The sequence below is a fragment of the Lupinus angustifolius genome, chromosome LG12 (assembly GCF_001865875.1).
Source record: "Lupinus angustifolius cultivar Tanjil chromosome LG12, LupAngTanjil_v1.0, whole genome shotgun sequence".
Taxonomy (NCBI): domain Eukaryota; kingdom Viridiplantae; phylum Streptophyta; class Magnoliopsida; order Fabales; family Fabaceae; genus Lupinus; species Lupinus angustifolius.
In genome coordinates, this window is record NC_032020.1 from 11,238,859 (window position 1) to 11,260,116 (window position 21,258).

Here is a 21,258-nt window from a genome sequence, read left to right on the forward strand (position 1 = left end):
CACAGACCAGTTATTAATGATGATATTAGCATCAATTATCCTATTCTTGAATCTGATATTGTCACTGTTTTTTATCAATGTTCAGTCACTTTACCACTATTGGTTACTCAACACAATGTGTGAAACTCAAATAGGCATAAACAAATTATGAAACCTAATAAGCTCAATTCTAGATATAGTCTCTCCCCTAAAACTGCATACATTAATCCTTCCCAATCAAATTCTTTTAAGAGGAAACCTCATGCACTATGTTCTCATTTTTATATTTGTTTATGAACCTTACATGCTAAGAGACACATGTTAAAAGCCCACCCAATTTCAGAGGCTCAAAACCAAGAAACTCACTCACTCCATATTCACACGGTATTTGGTACGCCATTAGGACTAGACAGATAAAAAGGGGACCGAAGAGAAATCAAAAAAATAAATAGAGTCCAGTCAATGAGAATCCATTTCCTTCATTATCAAGGAACAAAATCGTTTCACCAAATCTATAAACCACACACCTTTTAAAATGAAGCTCTTTATTATATAATATAATTATATATCATGTTGCTCATGTGTCAACCCTTTCTTCTTGTTCATAGTTTCCAAGCTTCAGATTTGCTTCCACAAGTGTGTCAACTGGATTGCATTGGAGTAGATCAAACATTTCTAATACTTCTAGAATGTACCTTCTCTGATGCATTAAGATACCCTCATTGTTTTGCACAAATTCAATACCTAGGAAGTATGACAACTTACATAGATCAGTCATTTCAAACGCATTGCTCAAACGTTCCTTCACAGTTGTCATCTCTATCTTGCTGCTACCACTGATGAGCAAATCATCCAGATAAAGGCATATGAGTATTATCTCATTTAACCAGATTGCCTTATGTACACACCATGTTCAATAGAGCACTTAGTAAATCCAATTTTGATTAAGAAGGTGTCAATCCTTTTATTCGAGGCTCTAGGTGCTTGTTTCAAGCCATATCTTGAGCTTAAACACCTTATCTTTATTCTCACTCCCTTTAAGCTTAAAACCAGGAGGTTGAGTGATGTATACTTTCTCCTCTAGTGGGCCATTTAAAAAATGCAGACTTCACATCAAGCTGCCATAATTCCCATCTTTTTCTAGCTAGCCAAGGCTACTACAAACCTTATTGTTTCTAGCCTTGCAACAGGGCAAAGACTTCTGAATAATCCAGCCCTTCCTTCTGCATGAAACCTCTAACAACAAGTCCGACTTTATGTCTTGAGATAGACCCATCAAGATTGAGTTTTACTTTGTACACCCACTTAACTAAAACATGTGTTTTGCTTTATGGATGTTTTACCAATTCATAGGTTCCATTCTTCTCAATTAAGATCAATTCTTTTTTCATTGATTTTCTCCAAGTCTCATCAATTATGGATTCTTCAAAACTAATTGGGTCAACATCAACAAGTAGTGCCATGTGAATTATTTCACCATTATTCTCAATCTCAGAGTCCTAAATAATTCACAAATCACAATCATTTAGTCTGGATGGTGTTGCTCTTCTTCTGGATGGCCTTTTATTCTGAGGTGCAATTGATTCCTCAGTTGTTGGTACTTCTGCAGTACCTAAATCAGATGTATTCTGATCAAGATCCAGGTCAACTTTAGTCGCTGCTGACACCTTTGGATTTTCACATTTCCATACACTTTGTTCTTCAAACAATACATCTCTACTGAACTCCACCTTCTTGGTTCTTGGATTATACAACTTGTATACAACAGTAGAATTATAGCCTAAGAAAATCATAGACTCACTCTTATCATCTGATTTTCTTCTTAAGGAATATGCTTACGACATAAGCAGCCAAAAACTCTGAGATGTTAAACTAAAGGCTTCTATCCTGATCAAATCTCCTCAGGTACATGTGAGCCAAACTTCTTTGTAGGACATAGATTTAGCACATATGCAGTTGTCATCACTGCTTCACCCCAAAAGGTGTGAGGAAGATTATTCTCCTTTAGCATACTTCTCACCATATTAAGTATGGTTCTATTCCTCCTCTCAACCATTACATTATGTTGTGGTGTGTAGGGAGCTGTGATTTCATGCACTATCCCATTGGCCATACATAAATTTTTCATCTCCTTTGAGCAGAACTTACCACCTCCTTCAGTTCTTAGCACCTTGATATAAATTCCAGATTGTTTTTCAGCCCTAGTTTTGAACATTTTAAACACCTCAGAAACTTCACTCTTGGCCTTAAGCAAATAAACCCACATCTTTCTACTATACTCATCAACAAATGACACAAAATACTTATTTCCTTCCATTGAGGCAGTATCAATTGGACCACATACATCTTAGTATATTACATTTAATATAACATTTGATCTAGATGCAGTATAAGAACTAAAAGAGATTCTAGATTGCTTGTCAAACAGTTTTCACATACCTTTGTGGGAAGCTGTATTTGAGTTAAGCCAAACACCATTCCTTTTGAGTTTAGAAGACTTAGGTCCTTGAAATTTTAATGACCAAATCTCTGATGCCATAACCAAGAGTTGTCTTTATCCACTTCAGCTGATAAGCAATGTGAGTCTATGACATTCACATTGGCTTGAAAAGTTCTATTTCTTGTGAGAGGAACTTTCAAGATCATCTTATGATAAATGTCATAGATCTCAATGTGACCATATATTATATGTAAAGTGAAGCCTTTTTCCAACAACTGACCCATGCTAATCAGATTACTTTTCAAATCATGAACATATAATACCTCAGTTATCACAGCATTCCTCCCATCTTCCTTTTTGACCTTAACATCACCAATTCCTTCTGCTGAAATGTATATGCCATCAGCAAATCTAACTCCACTCTCATTGCTTTAATCAAGATTGACAAGCCACTCTTTATGGCCAGTCATATGATTCGAGCAAACTGAGTCAATGTACCAAATCCCTGGGCTATTGTCTCCATCCTTTGCCACCATCAAAAGTGTGACTAGTTCATCATCTCATACATGATTTTCTTTGACAAGATTTGCTTCAGTGCTAGGTGTCTTACATTCTGCTAAGAAATGTCCCATCTTGTTGTAATTGAAGCATCTAATGGACCTTTTATCAAACCTTCTTTTATCTCCTCTCCAATTCTGTGAACCTCATTTTCTCGTGAATGGTTCTGAATGATCACTTCCTTCATACTTCTAAGGTTTTTGCCCCAAATTCACAAAAGTGCTTTTGGAATCTCTAGACTTTCCTCTTCCTCGATTTCCCCTTTTACCAGAGAGGAAAGTCTAGAGATTCTTCAAAAGTGCTTCTTGAAGGACCTGATCCTGAGGTCTTTCACTCGATCTTTCTAGCATACGTTTCTCATGTGCCTCTAAAGACCTTTGCAATTCTTCCACTTTCAGAATGAATAGGTCCTTTCATTTCTCTATAGCCACAACAATATGATCAAAATTTGGAGCTAAAGTACGCAAAATCTTCTCCACAATTATTTGATTTGTTATCACTTCACCTGAGACTTTCATCAAATTTGTGAGAGGAATTACACGATTGAAGCATTCTGCTATCCTCTCATTCACTTCCATCTACATCAACTCATATTGACGCCTTAACGTTTGTAAATGAACATTCTTCAACTGATTTACACCTTCGTTACATTTCTCAAGAACCTGCCATGCCTCTTGTGAGGTTGTCACCAATGCAATCTTCTCAAAATACGCATTGTCGACGCATTGATGAAGAAAGGACATGGCATTATTGTCCTTCTTCTTGTTTTTCTTGTGCACAGCCCTAAGTGCATCTATGGCACCATCTGTGAGTTCAGGATAGCCTTCTTCCACCACTTCTCGGACTTCTTGATATGCAAATATCACCTTCATCTAGGCATTCTGCTTGTTCCAGTTCTTGCCGTCGAGAATGGGGAGGTTTGTAGGAAAACTACCATTAGTTGGACCCATTTTTTTCTAGAAACAAACAAAGCTCTTGATACGAGTTTTGTTGGAGAAAGAAACATAGAAAGAAGAGAATTGAGAGTACTAGTGTATATGTATTGAAATTCAGTATGCCTTTTGTGTATTGAATACGTGTAATACAAAAAATCACATATAGTAACACACTAACTACCTTCATTCAACTAACTTCAACTAATAGTAAGTCAGTCAACTAACTCTAACAAAATTTTGAATTACTTTCTGTATTTAACAATACCTTGAAGAAGATGGGTACACGCAAGATCCATAACCTACACACAACAAAGCAAACCCAGGAAAAATAATGAAACCATAAGATCAAATGAATCATCTACATAAATCAACCATGTAAAAATAGAAATACTCATCATACATGTCATTTTTCTCTCAAAATTCTCAAATCAATATGGTGCTAAAATTAAAGTGTAAAGGTGCAAAGAAATTACATAAATATACCACTAATGTATGTAACCATGTATAATGAACACTGGTCTAAATAATATTCCAAAAATGGCAAGTTTTCATAGAAGAACTAAAACTTCATCCATGATAAATGTTCCACTCTCCTTATAAACTAGGTTATTATAAAATCCTGAACCTATATATATATATATATATATATATAAAAGAGTGAAAGGAAGAGGAGATGGAATCATACTTGGGTCAACTTGGGCAATGGTTGCAGTGCCAGCAAAATAACATGAGCCAAAGGCTCTACCCTTTCTCTGATAGAAACTATTGAAGGCATATGAAGCGTGAGCTTGAATGGTATTTGGAAGAAAGCATAAACCATTAGGCTAAAGAACACTACAATCAGCTCCAGCACTACATGCATAGTCCACAGCTGTCTCCAATGCTTGGAAGCTTGCATCAGTTCTAACCACACACCAACTTTCACCTACAACACTTCCTCCCCCTTCAACAACAACTTGAACAGCCACATTCATATTATTCGTCCCTAATATTATAATGGTTAATAAGAAGAGTAGAGAAATCTTCAACTTTGTTGTTCCCATTGAAGGAAGAAGTTATATTATGGATGTTTGTTTGTTTTGCAGTTTTGCAGTTTTGCTTTGATAAAGGAAGAGAGAGAGAAAAGAGAGATAAAGATAGGGAAGGTGGGTTCAGAAGAAAAATGGAGCAAACATATATTTTGGTGAATGTGGAGATGTAATAGAAGACACTTTCTTTTCGGAAAATTTACGTGGGTAATGTAGTTTGACTATACTATCCCACGTTTGGGGTACCTTTTGAATTAATTACGGGAATGGGAAATTTTTTTGTGGATGGCATCCACGATTTTAGCAAAGTCATGGATGGGAAATGTGATTTCCTACCAATGTCGTGGACCACACCCACGATTTTCTTACACAGTGTTAGCCTTTTATAAGTCGTGCATCAGAGACACGAGTTTCATGGCAATCTCGTGGACCCTGTACACGAGTTCCATGCTATTCTCGTGGACCCAGGACACGAGATCCAAGTCGTGTCTTTAATCCACGACATCCAAACAACATATAAACCCTCGTCCCGACTCAAACCACACCGAAGGAAGAAAACATATGAGATATATTTATGGTAATTTATAATTGAAGAACTATGATTATTGAAGGTAACTAAAAATTCTTTATATTTTTCAGTTCATTTACTTGTGTTAATTTTTTAATGTTACTATATGGTTAAATGTAAATATCGTATGGTCATATTTTGCTTTATGTTTATATGTAGATGAAAATTATTAGAGATATTGTTAGTGATTTTAGTGATGAGGAAGACATTGAGCTATGTGATGATGATGATGATATTTAGATTACCACTAGTGAACCGGTTAGCATAATATATGATATTCCTTCATCTTTTTTCGTTAGCATTGATTATCAGTCTGGACAAGATTTTCCATATAGAAGTACTCACATAACTACTGATGTGGATAATGATCTCTTTGTTGGTAGACAATTTGAATCAAAGGAAGCAACAATAAATGTTGTAAAACAATTTCATATTAGGAATTATGTTGATTACCATGTGGATGAGTCTAGGCGAGATATATATGTTGTAAAATGTAAATATTATGGTGCTAGGTATGAATGGAGACTTCGGGCATCAAAAAGTGTGAAGCGTGATATTTGGGAGATTAGAAAAATTAGAAGACACACTTGTGTATCCACTAATATTTCTCAAGATCACTCGAAATTGAACTAATCTTTCATCGCAAACTGCATTGTTCAACTAGTATCAGAAGATCATGGTATACCAATTAAAGCATTAGTTAAAGAAGTGGTCACTCAATTTAGTTATACAATGACATATAGGAAGGCTTAGACTGCTAAACAAATAGCAATGTCCCAAATTTATGGTGATTTAGACGGATCGTAAAAGGAATTACCTCGGTTGAATGCTATCCAATATTATGCACCAGGTACAATTGTGAGATATTCAACATCTAACCATGAAGAACATAATACTTTATTCTTGATAGGGTATTTTGGGCTTTCAAGCCACACATTGAAGGATTTGGTTTTTGCAAACCAATCCTTCAAGTGGATGTCACATTTTTATTGGAAAATATACTAGAACATTGCTAATACCTAGTTCGCAAGATGGTAATAGACGTATATTTCCAGTGGCATTTGCCATTATGGAAGGAGAGACCAAAGAAGCATGTGAATGGTTTTTCAACAATCTTCGGACAAATGTTACCCCACAATCGAATATTTGTATAATGTCAGATAGGGGTACAGGTTTGTTGGGTGCACTTCGTACTGAGCTCCCACAATGGTGTCATGCTCAATCTTTATATTGCATTCGTCATGTTGCTAGCAATTTCAACAAGGAGTTCCAAGATAATGATATGAAAGAAAAAGTCATTGAAAGAGGTATGTATTGAAATTTATGTGATTTATGTTAAATTGTTTGTTTTTGTGATTTGTGTTAAATTGTTTGTTTATGTGATTTATGTTAATAATAATAAACTTATTGTAGGGTATGAATTGATGTGGCCTCGATTCGAGCAAATGTTTGCTCTATTGCGTCAAAAGAACTCGAGGGCAACAACTTGGTTAGATAAGATCCCAAAAGAAAAATGGACACAATCATACGATGATGGGAGACGGTATGACCATATGACGACGAACTTGGCATAATGTGTTAATATCGTTATGAAAGGAGCAAGAGTCTTGCCAATTACTGCAATTGTTAGAGCAATATATCATAGATTGAACTCATGGTTTGTACACCATAGAAATGAAGCAACTAAAATGATAAGGGTAGGTCATGTCTATTGCGAAGAATTGACTAAGGTGATTAATGAAAATAACTGAAAAGCTACATGTCAAATAGTACAGAGTTTTTCACGGGATCGGGAGTCTCAGAGGTTGAAGTTGCTGGTACGGTGGTAGTCGACACTCAAGAGTATACACAGTGAGACTAATCGAAAATTGGTGTGATTGTGGGGAATTTCAATCACTTAAATTGCCATGTTCTCATGTTATTGCTACTTGTGCATCATTGAACTTAGATTGTGGGCAGTTTATCTCACCAATTTATAGGTTAGATAATTTGTAGAAGGTTTATGGACATGAGTTTCAACCCATTGGAAATGAAGAATATTTTCCTCCTTATTTAGGTCCAAACTTCATTCATAAACCCTTATGCGTAGGAATCGTACCGGAAGACCAAAAACTACACACATACACAATGAAATGGATGATTCTCAATTCCAACAAATTAAAAAATGTGGGTGGTATAAGAGTGAATGACACAATAAGAAGAAATGTTCATTTAGAAGTATCGAAGTCGGTCAAAGTTCCAGGCAAAACTAACTTATGTAATGTTACAATTGATGTAATATATTGAAATCCTTATTTGTGTAACATTAACTAGTGTAATACATTCAAATTTAAATTAATTATACTCATTGAAACCAAAATAATTATAATCATTAAAACCTAAATAATTGCACTCATTAAATAATTACACTCATTAAAACCTAAATATTATACTCATTACAACCTAAATAATTACACTCATCAAAACTTAAATAATTACACTCATTAAAAACTAAATAATTACACTCATTAAAACCTAATTAACTACACTCATTAAAACTAAATAATCACATTCATCACTTACCTTTAAAATTTTCGGTTACCAAAAAAAATATACTCTTTAAAACCAAAATTTAATACACATTTTACATATTCAAAATATATGTATACCAATAAAATTCAATGAAACTCGTGGACGACACCCACGAGATTCACCAGAATTTAAAGAAAGTCATGGACTTCATCCATGACTTTGGTGCATAATTAAGGTTTTAATTAATCTCGTGGACCTGACACACGAGATTTGTGTAGGCTTTTGAATACAAATCGTGGGATGTGCCCACGACTTTAATGAAAGTCGTGGATGACAACCACGACTTTGGCCCAGGCTAGGGTTAGGACTAAAAAATCATACGCGGCTAGGGCACAACTACCACGATCAGGTAGGAACTTGTGGACCCTATCCATGACTTCCCCCAAATCGTGGACCTCATCCACGACTTTCAAACCCTATAAATTGGAACAATCTCGTCTTCATTCTCACACCAAATCAAAATCATTCTTCCCTTCCGAATTACTTCCATATATTTCTCGATATCTTTAGTCCAAAAAATGGAACATATTGGTCCAGGTCCTATTAAACCTTCCCTTCAAAACCAATATATGGAATAATGAAGATGTTACGTTTCGAGCAAGATACAATTAGTGGCAACAATTACCATCTGTATCGGTGTTAATAGTTATTTGTAACACCACATTTGGGCAAATTTTGGATATTGGTACAATCGAAATCAACAATCGCCTTATTACAGCATTAGTTGAGAGATGGAGGCTGGAGACTCATACCTTCCATCTACCTATTGGCGAGTGCACTGTAACCCTTGAAGATGTCGCATACCAGCTTGGGTTACTCGTTAATGGAGCTGCTGTTACTAGAATTATAAGCGCAAATTGGGAAATCATTTGTCACAACTTGTTGGGTGCAATCCCAACTGATAAACATATTATGGGCCAAAGGATCCAAATGAGTTGGCTAGACTCAACCTTTGTCGTGCTCCCAGAAGGTGCTGATGATGTTGTTAGTGAACAACATGCAAGAGCCTTCATATTATGCATAATTGGAGGCTTCCTCATGCCAGATACATCAGGGTCACGAGTCCACCTGATGTATCTCCCATTGTCGGAGGACTTGTCACATACATACCAATATAGTTGGGGTTCAGCTGTATTGGCATGTCTATATCGCGGATTATGTCGTGCGACGCTCAGTAGTCACCAGATTGAAATTGGAGAATGCTTACATCTGCTACAGTCATGGGCATATGATCGCATCTCAATGCTAGCTCCAAGACTACACAACGATAATTTACAAATATTCCCTTTAGCCCAAAGGTAAATCATTTTTCCAATTTTTTTCAAATTATAATAGTTTATATTTCAAACTATTTATATAATACTAACTTCACTTAACATTACATTTTAGGTGGTCACAACATCTAATCACCACCAACATTCTTGGTCATGCAACCCACATAATAAATCAATGTTGGATCGCTTGCGCATTGATCAGGTAATTTATGTAATTTGTTATTATTAATTTTTTTATTATTATTTCTAATTTTTTTATACTAATTTTTTTTATATATTAGTTTGTCTGGACCCCATATAGGAACATTACCTATGTGGGCCCCATACCTGATATAGCCCGAGCATGTGCACCACTCATCTACTTTGCACTTCTTGAGTGGCATGCTGCTGATCGCGTGATGAGCCAGTTTGGTCTACAACAACCCATCCCATAAGAGCCAATTAATTTGGAGAAACAACATAAGATGGATCTACGTGGGAAAAATGACCAGAACTGGCCACAAAAGCATAACTAATGGATTCAAATTTGGAATAACCGGGAAAGCTATGTGGTAAATGGTTTTCCCGATGACCACCCTTTGTATCAGTACTTGCAGTATATGCAGTGGTACTTACAAATGAAAAGGAAATAATAACAAAATTTCTATTTCTATTTTATTTTAAATTGTATTGACATATTCTAACATTCTAATTTTTTTCATTTTTTCAGTACAATTTTATTAAAATGATTCGGGATAGTGTGCTCCTACAAATGTGTTTCCAAATCTTTTGTAATCAGTGAATGACGTCTACCTAAACTACAATGAGATAATGGAAGCGTTTGCTCAACTACTTCCATCTGCCTTATCCTCAGGTACTTCTCAAGCTCCTCCTACACAATAGTTTCAAATGCCTATTGCACCTGACTTTTAGCAACATTATAAGAGTCAAACTCAGATGGATACTTATCCACATGCATACTCTCAAACTCAGACGGATACTTATCCACATGCATACTCTCAAACTCATGCTCCTCAACAATAATAACAACAACAACCCTTTGGGTTTGAAGGTTTCAGAGCAATGGGTGACTACTCTTTCTCTCACTTAGCATCTTCTTCATAATATCAATGAATGTGATAATTGTTTGGCACTACTTTAAATACTTCATTGTTGGCATTCAACTCTCAACAATATTATCAACCGACAATGCCTTTACAACCAAATGAAGATGATGAAGATGGTGACGATGATGAAGATGAAGATGAGGAGCAACCACAACTAGTTAGAGGTGGAAGACAACATCAATCACAACAACAACAACAACAACTAAGAGTCCAACCACCTCGAAAGAGGAAGGCACCTGGATGTGGAACATCATCTCATAGACGCCATTAGGAATTTCTATTCTTATTTTGTTTTCTTAAATGTAATCATTTTCAAATTCCTAATACAATTATCAATATTATTTCTATGAAATTGTCTTATTATTTCAATTTATGCATTTAAAATAAGTGTTAAAAATATCAAAAACTTTAACCAAATTCCATAAAACTAACACTTTACTAAAATTACCATATTCAACTAAATTTTACAATTTTAATTTTAATATTTTAATTTAAATATATTATTTTTATACACTAAAAATCATAAAACAAACTCCTAAAACAATAAATAACATATTTGTGTAAAAGGAAATTCAAAAATCATCGCATCCCATCCAATATAGTGTATGGGGTACACGACTATAGAAGTCGTGCATTCCATACACGACTTCTCTTCACGAAAGAGAGTCTGTAGGAAAATAGTGGCTATGGTCCACGACATTGGTGGGAAATCGCATTTCTCATCCACGATTTTGTTGAAATCGTGGATATCATCTACAAGATCCACAAAATACCTCATTCCCATAATTAATTCAAAAGGTACCCCAAATGTGGGATAGTATAGTCAAACTACACTACCCACGTAAATTTTCCCTTTCTTTTCTTTTGTGGATGAAGAACCAAGTTGGTGTCCTCAACTGTGTCTCACCCAAAAGGATAGTGTTATGGAGTTAGACTCCTCTCTAGTATTGGAGAGTCAAGTTATAGGAAAAGAGTTTAAAATCTATGTAATGGCAGTATAATTTTTTTTACATTGTCAGTATATCATTCATCGTTGATTTGTAATACTTTTGTTTCAAATTGAATGTTAGTTAGCATATCAATATCAATGGTAGAGATTTGCCGATAGTGTAAAAATACTTACATTGTCAGTGTATACATATAAGTCCATGAAAAAATGCACTAAAAAATTAAAAGATAATAACATTTATAACCTTTAATTTTTATTGAAGTTACAATTTTGGTCTTAAAGGTATATTATAAAATATAACTTGTTTTTCCAGTAATGAAAAGGAGTATTAGTGTTATGGATGACACCAATTAATTTTCATCCTTCTTTTGTGCGCTCTTTAATTTTATCTTTTTTCCTTTATCGGAATTAATTAATATAATTAACATGTTACAAAATTACAGAGATATAAAAGTGTCTCATTTTTTCTCTCCCAAAAGTTCTAACGTTAGTGTCTCAGTTTTTCTCTTCCATAACTTGTCCTTTAGCTGAGAAAGAAAGAATAAAGGCTTTATTTGGTTTCATAAAAAAAAAGAGAAAGACAAAAAAAAAAAGAGGAGAAATATAGTAGATTTTGGTATAAGAGATTAATGAGAGAAAATGAATAGAACATTATGTTTTATTCTCTTTTGTTTGGTTGGATAGAAGATGATAAAAGAAGTGATGTTATGATTCAAATGAAAAAATGTCCATAAAATAAAGAAATAAGGGAGGAAAATGTTGTTTTATTATTAATTAAAAATAAAAATTATAATGTTAAATGATATGTTTTATTATAATTTCAATTATCATTTTTAATTCATATATTTTTCTATATTTTAAAGAGAATTATTTATATCAATAATATTTAAAACTAAAAATAAATAAAAAATTGAAGAACGTTAATGTCATTGCATGCAAAATTTTCATCTCCTCTTACATTTTCATTGAAGGAGGAGAGAATTTTTTTTATGTGAGTCTCACATACTTTTATCATCTCCTCTAATTCTCTCTTCTCAACCAAACAAGAGAAATTTGCATTTTTTATTCAATCTCTCTCGTCATCTTCTCTCCCATCTATCTCTCTTCTACCAAAGGGAGGTATAATGTCAAATTCTATTTAGGATACTAACAAGGGAATAGGAGCCCAAAATTATATTGTCCCCGTGTTCCTAGCCAATCAGCATATTCTAAATAATATAAAAATATTAATTTGTGGTTTTAAAATTTTCCGTCTTAATTAAGTGGCATTTTTCATTGGACTGAGATAGAAATTGAGATATGTGATCTCTATCTACTAATTATCATGATGACGATCACTTGTCCACAGTATCGTCTCACTTGATGTCTTCATCTAATTAAAAAATCTAATTTAATTAAAAAGAAATATTGTAACAACAAAAATTAATATTTTTACATTATTCTATGAAGTTTGATTGGTTAGATACATAAAAGACAAGATTATCTTGGGACAGATGATCATTGTCTCTAATTACTATCCTATCTTACATTTGATACTAATGAGTATATGCTTTAGCAAGTTATTTTTTTCAAAAAGTATTATATTATTATATTTAAATGATAAAAATGTTAAATTCTTATTTATTTTATTGTTTGTATGTACTTATTATTACCTTCATATATTCCATGAATTAGTACACATTTATTAGCAAAATTGCTAAATAATACACATTTACAAAGCTTGGACACAATGATCACGTTTCCTAACTTTTCAATTAAAAACTATGAGTTAAAATATTAGAAATATCATATCCGCTAGTAATTAAGACTATATATATCTATTTTATTTGTAACCAATTAGGTTTGAGGTTAATTTTTTTTAGAAATAATTGTTTGAGTTCGAAACTTTGAATTTTATAACATATACGGCCTCAAATTTTAATAAGTTTAAAAACAGTTGTTTTAAAAGGAAAATTTTAAGTTAGAATGAAACACATCATATCATACTGAAAACCTTATTCTTATTATTATTATTATTATTATTATTATTATATATATTATATATCTCAATATATACATTGAACTTAATTAATAAATTAGCTAATTCCATTGATTTGTACAACACTAATATTGTGGTCACACTTGTGCTGTGAACCACAATATAATCGTTAGCATAGACAATTACATTCCTATTAACTGCAAAGATATTGTTCTAAAGGGTCAGGGGAACATTGATCTCAATGGCAAAATAGGAAAAAGGAGTTGAAAGTCACTCCAAGAGTCCAAGCATAAGAATAGATCTATCCATCATAGTATTGGAAAATGAAATGCTCTCCTAGATAAGGAAGATCCATAAGAGTCAAGAGACAACAAAAGTCTTCATTGTAGTTACCAATTTACTAGCATCCAGTATGCATGAGATATGCTTTAGGCAATAAGTTATGAGAAAATAAAGTAAATTAAATATATGATCAAGAGTTGATGTGCATTCCAAATATGGAGAGAAAGTTTTGTATTGGGTAGAAGTGGATAAATTGAAAATAAAATAAGTATTCATACACCTAATATCTTAAACTTCAAATTCTCTTGTATTTCTTTCACTTAGTCCTATTGATGATCTCCCAATAATAATGTAATAATAATATTACCTTCCAAAATAATGGAATTAGTTTACAATATGAAAAATGGGATAAGGATAAAAAATAGTTTGGAGCTTCTTACTCATTCTTTGAGCATAATGAAGGAATTGTTGCATATACAACCATATTTCATACTAGAATGTGATTTCAAATACAAATCATCATATCTGGTTACATTCTAATTGTTGCATAGGTGCTAAAAATATTGACACTATGCAATCTAAACCTAGTAGAACATTCTAATGGGTCACATTCTTATTAAAGTCTTATGTAACTAACAAGAAAGCAATAAAGATTACATGTTCAAAAAAAATAATATCTGATCAATCAAATTTCAACATGTGATATAAAAATATTAGTTTATATTTTATAAATTTTATTTTTAATAAAGTGTCAAATTTCTCTTTGCTCTTTGCACAGTAATTTTTTTATGGGGGTGGGGAATTTGTTATGATAATCTAGTATTAATAACTTATTACGAGCAGTCAATATCAAAGTCGATATGTCCGAGTGGTTAAGGAGACAGACTTGAAATCTGTTGGGCTTCGCCCGCGCAGGTTCGAACCCTGCTGTCGACGTTTTCAGTAAAAATTTTTGGCACCATCATGTTCTTACGTTCTTGCAATTTGCTTTATTATTAAGTTTATATCGGAGTATGTTGTTCCAACAAAATGACATTTGGATGGGCCAAGTCATTTTGTTTCAATATGATTTTCGAACTGATATAGTCAATCATTTTCTTATATAAAAAAATATTTGTTCAACTATTATAGGTTTGTGTCTTTGTTCCATTGTTTTGTTCTATGCGTGTTAGTATTAGTTTATCTATTATTTATATAACAAAAAAAATATCGGTATTGACATATGTCATCATCTCCTTAACTTAAGCTCTTTGTCATGTTATTATTGACACATGTCACCATTTCCTTAATTTTTCCCCTTCAAAATGCTCACATATTCTTATAATGAACTCTCACACACTATATCATTCTTCTACTATCTTAATATAAATATATATAAGAATAGATTGTCCAAAGAATAGTTTATTTTTGTCAAATTAATCTTTTATCTCTCTACTCTTATTTTGTTTTAATTTACTTCTTAGTTTTCTTCTCTATTCTTATTTCAATTTACTTCTTAATTTTCTCTTCTTTTGAAACTCACAAATTACTTCTCCTCCATTTTTATTATACAGGTCTAATCTTTCCATCATCAAACGAGGTATCTTTCCATCATCAAACGATGTATGATTTTCATCAAATTAATCTTTTATTTCTCTACTCTTATTTCATTTCAATTTACTTCTTAATTTTCTTCTCTATTCTTATTTCAATTTACTTCTTAATCTTCTCTTCTTTTGAAACTCACAAACTACTTCTCCTACATTTTTTTATTTTGATTTGACAGATCTAATCTCTTCCATCATCAAACAATGTATGATTTTATAGTCATTTCACTTTTTTATTACTTCATCATTCATGAATTATCTACCGAGATATTCATTGACAGATATAATTTTATTTCATATTTTACCAATCAAAGAGATAAAAGCCTTAAAAGATAAAAAACTGATATAATTTTAAACAAATTTTGATTCTTACAACTATGATTCGGGTTTATCCACACTTACTAAAGTTCTAGATCCAATCCAAAACATGTTTTTTCAAGTAGATGGGGGTTTTAGTGTTGAATCCATTTTCATCATCAGGGATCCTGATAAGTCATTTTATCATTTTTTGTTATGACTTTCTTCTATATTATTAGGAAGTTTCAAATTATATAATTTTCATATTATGCATATTCAATTTCATATTATGTATAATTGATTATAATAATTAATTGATTTGATTTATATTTTGATTAAATTATTTATGATTCGCTAATTTTAAGCAATGCTCATTATGGATATAAATTTGCATAACTGTAAATAATAAATTTGCGAAAACTTAATAATGAAGCCACAAATATATGGTCGAAATTGTCTTCCCCTTTTCAATTAGTCATATAATGAGTTATGATATTACAATTAATAAAGAAATAGTTGATATTCTAACTCCCTTAAAAAATTACTGACAATAAATTTATTTCAAAATAATGATTTTAATACTAATTATTAAAAAAGATCCTAAAATGTTTGCAATTAATATTATTTAATTATTTTTAAAACTAAAATTGTAGTAATTCAATTTTATTAAAACATTCTCAATTACTATCATATAATTATTTTTAAATTTTAAAACGCTAAATAGGATATATAGTAATTGCACATTTAAATAGTAAATCTTAAAACACTCTCAATTAATATTATTTAATCATTTTTAATACTTAAATAAGTGGAATCCATTGTTACTATTAATATAATGAGTTATGGTATTACAATTATTAAGGAAAAATATATTATATTCTACCTCGCTTAAAAAATAATAGACACTGAATTTAATTCAAAATAATCATTTGTAATACTAATTATTTAAATAGATCTTAAAACGTTTTCAATTAATACTATTTAATTATTTTTAAAACTCGAATAATAGGAATTTAATCTTATTAAAACATTCTCAATTAATATCATCTAATTATTTGTTAAATTTTAAAACGTTAAATAAACTATGTCGTAATTGCACATTTAGATAGTAGATCTTAAAACCTTCTCAATTAATATCATTTAATCATTTTTTAAAACATAAGTAGGAGAAATCTTTTGTTACTATTAATAGAATGAGTTATGATATTACAATTAATAAGTAAACTTGTTGATATTATTTCAAAATAATCATTTTTAATACTAATTATTTAAAAAGATCTTAAAACATTTTCAATTAATATTATTTAATTATTTTTAAAACTGAAATAGTAGGAATTCAATCTTATCAAAACATTCTCGATTAATATCATCTAATCATTTTTTAAATTTTAAAACACTAAATAGGATATGTAATAAATATACATTTAAATAATAGACAGCGAATTTATTTCAAAATAATAATTTTAATACTAATTATTTAGATATATTTTAAAACGTTCTCAAATAATATTTTTAATTATTTTTATAACTTAAATAGTATGAATTCAATCTTATTAAAACATTCTCACTAAGTATCATCTAATTATTTTTTAAATTTTAAAATGGTATATAGAATAAGTAGGAATTACGCATTTAAATGGTAGATGTTAAAACTTTCCCAATTAATAGAATTTAATTATTTTTAAAACTTAAATAGTAGGAATCCATTATTATTATTAATAGAATGAGCTATGATATTACAATTAATAAAGAATTTTTTTGGTATTCTATTTCACTTAAAAAATAATAGTTTAATAATAATAATTTAAATAGATCTTAAAGTTTTCTCAATTAATATTAATTACTTATTTTTAAAACTTAAATAGTAGGAATTCAATCTTATTAAATTATTCTCAATTAATATCATCTATCTTTTTTTAAATTTTGAAATTTGTTAAATATAACACATTTAATTAGTTGATCTTAAAACATTCTCAAATAACATCTTTTTAAAACTTAAGTAGTAAGAATTCATTGTTATTATTAATAGAATGAGATATGATATCACTATTAATAATAAATTCTATTGATATTCTACATTGCTGCTTGAAAAATGATAAACAATAAATTTATTTCAAAAGAATCATTTGTAATACTGATAATTATTTAAAGGGAATAGAATAATCTCCTTATATAAGGAGATAAGTTATCTCCTCCTGCCAGTGAAATCATGACATGTGTCATGTTTCATCATTTTCTATAAAAATATTTTAAAAAATAAACAAAATAGCACACATGTCACATTTTTACTGGCTAGAGAAGATAAATTATCTCCTGATATGAGGAGATACATTATTCTCTTATTTAAATATATATTGAACGAAACGATGTCATAATATTTCATCAAAGATCATGTTCATTAATAAAACATGATTTCTCAGTCTTTTTTTTAATTATTTTTAAAACTTAAATAGTAGGAATTCAATCCTACTACTAATAAATGAGCTATGATGTTACAATTTATAAAGAAATATGTTGATATTCTATCTGACTTAAAAATAAAATTATTGAATAGAGCTAAAAATAATAATATTATATTCATTATATGATTATTTTTTATTATTATTGCAACTATGTATATTAATATTTTTTTATATTTTTATTTATGAATTTGTTCATATCACAAAGAAAATGGAGAATTGCCGAAATGAGTAATATTTTTTAGAATTAATTTTATTGTGATAATAAAAGAGTTACATTTGTCTAAAATTTATTTATGGCTTAAAAATAATATATTTGATTCGATTTGATTTGATTATGATAATGAATGAATTTATTTTATATTTATTTCTTAATTTATTTTGGATTACTTAATTTCATGTCATACTCATTATGGATATAAATTTGAGACAATGCTCATCGTGTATATATTTTTTGGTAATGAATTGTGTTTAATTTCTTTCAAAGCAAGTTGAAAAGTTCACTAAAATATAACATAATAATAGAGGTTGACAATATTCTTGAGACTTATATATTTTTATTTTCTCATTTCGGTTTGTTTCAAAATGTTATCTTTTATTTTGTTTGAGAAATATAATTAATATCGTTCATTGAAGTTCAATACTTTTATTGATAAAAATGTAATCATTTTATAAAATTGGACTTGCATTAGTAATATGGGTGAAACATGTGATCTTAATAATGCGAATGTACGAGTAATATGTGTGTTTTAACTATACAAATGTGTGATTAATATATGTATTCTTAGCAATGTGAATGTACGGGTAACATATGTGTTTGAACCATTAAAATGTATGAGTCACATGTTTGTTCTTAACAATATAAATGCACATGTAACATGTATGTTCTTAATCATGTGAATGCACATATAAATGTACATTCTTAACCATGCGGCAAAAATTAGGGTTCGTGTAAATGCACGGGTAACTTGCTAGTTTAATATATTACGCAAAATGAAGAGAAAAGAAGTCCAACAAATTTATGTGTTGATTTGAAGAATACCTGAGATACGAATATTATGAAAGTGAGGAAGAGAATGAAGATGGGAAATTAAAATAATAAATTTTAATTACATCTAATTAATCATAGTATGAAGTTATTGACACTCTCAACTCAATTAAACAAAAGGTATTTGGAGTCATAAGATGATCAAGTGATATGGATAGAGAGATTTAAAGATTAGAATGATAAGGAGAATGAGAGTTCAATCCACAACCATCATAAAATTACTAATATTCTAATATTCATCTATAAAAAAGATAAACAAAATGTGTTGATAATGTAGAAAAAGAAAGAAACTTAATTTAATTGAGTATTGCGAAAATTTGATATATTTAATTTAGACGGGACAATACACCTGTTAGGGTATTTTATTCCCCAACCAATACAATAAATAAAAAAACTTTTAAAAGCAAAAAAATATCATTTTTATATTGTTTATTAAAATTTGATTAATTGGGGATATAAAATAAAAAATTTCTGGAATACAGATGAACTCTATCTTTAAGATCAATGCACAATCATACTATTATTAATGCTTAATACTGAAGATAAATACTCACAACAAATTATTTGCATAAAATATCTGTTATTATTTATAAAAGAGTATAGCCATCATAATGTAACAAATGTAACTCTGATAAGTTTTAACTTAAATACATTTAAGACTAAGACAACAACAACGACATTGACAACCAGTACTGTCTAGCCTAGTTTTCACACATTATTGGAGGCTTCATGATTGTTGTATTTTCTTCTCCAAGGCTCCTTCAACATTAAGGAACATTACAATTAAGAGGGGTAAAATATATCAATATATTTATATAAGAAAAATATGTATATATTGATAGTATATAAATTTTATATATTGTTTTGCATTATCTATTATTCATAATTTAATTATTATTGACTATTTAAAAATATTAATCAAAATAAATGATGAATGATTGTGTACAAATCATGTTAATTAAAAAAATTAAATATTCATTATTTTTATGTTTTTAGTTCATTATAATTAATGTGTGATAGACTTTTAGACAATAAATCATAGTTATTCAATTAGTCTATTGTAAAAGTATACAATGAAAAATTATAACCATTCAAATGTTTAAAATAAGTTAAAATGTAAATGTAATGCTAAAAAAACATGGTCAAAATTTTCATTTAGTGGATATGTGAATAGTATATGTCTTACACCTACAAACATCACGGAAAATTACAAACTACACTATCCCAGTTTTGGGGTACGTTTTGAATTAATTACGGGATTGGGGTAGAATTTAGTGGATCTCGTGGAACCCATCCACGACTTTGGCAAAATCGTGGACCCCATCCACGATTTCTCTGAAAAGTCGTGGACCCCATCCACGATTTCCCTGCTATATGTCAGGTCCCTGTAAGTCGTGGACCACATGCACGACTTTCATGGCAATGTCGTGGATAAGGTCCACGAGATCCATGCAATGTCGTGGACTCCGTGCACGATTTCCAAGCTCTATATATATCTCCAACCCCGAGTGTAAAACCACACTGGAGGAAGAATTGAACTGTATAAAAAAATTGCATCATACTAGAATTAAAGAACTCTGAATATTTAAGGTAATTTCAAATTGTTAAAATTTTGTTATATCTTTTATTTTATAAATAATTTTACGTGGGTGGTGTAGGAGTGAAGGACACAATAGGAAGAAATGCCCTTTTAGAAGTACCGAAGTTGGACAAAGTACAAGGCAAAACTAAGTGATGTAATATCCCACTTTTGTGTAATTATTTGTAATTTTTGTACATATTTATAATTATTTGTAATTATTTGTAATTTTTGTAATTATTTGTAATATCCCACTTTTGTGTAATTATTTGTAAGTGGTGTAATTTTTGTACATATTATAATATCCCACTTTTGTATAATTATTTGTAAGTGGTGTAAATATTTTAATATACACTTTCTCAAAACTTCAAAATTAAAAAATATTTAATATACAACACATAAATACACCATTAACACATCAATTTTAATACACCAATAACACATCAATTTTAATATACACTTTCTAAATATTTTAATATACACTTTCTCAATATTTGAAAAATATTTAAATATTTTAGTATACACTTTCTCAATTTTAATATACACTTTCTCAAAACTTCAAAATTAAAAGATATTTAATATACAACACATAAATACACCATCAACACATCAATTTTAATA

The 21,258-nt window shown here is 30.2% G+C and overlaps 1 non-coding gene across 1 annotated transcript; it reads left to right on the forward strand.

Annotated features, from left to right (window-relative positions):
* Positions 14,523 to 14,604, forward strand: TRNAS-UGA. Its single transcript has one exon. It is a non-coding gene; the product is annotated as a tRNA-Ser (tRNA).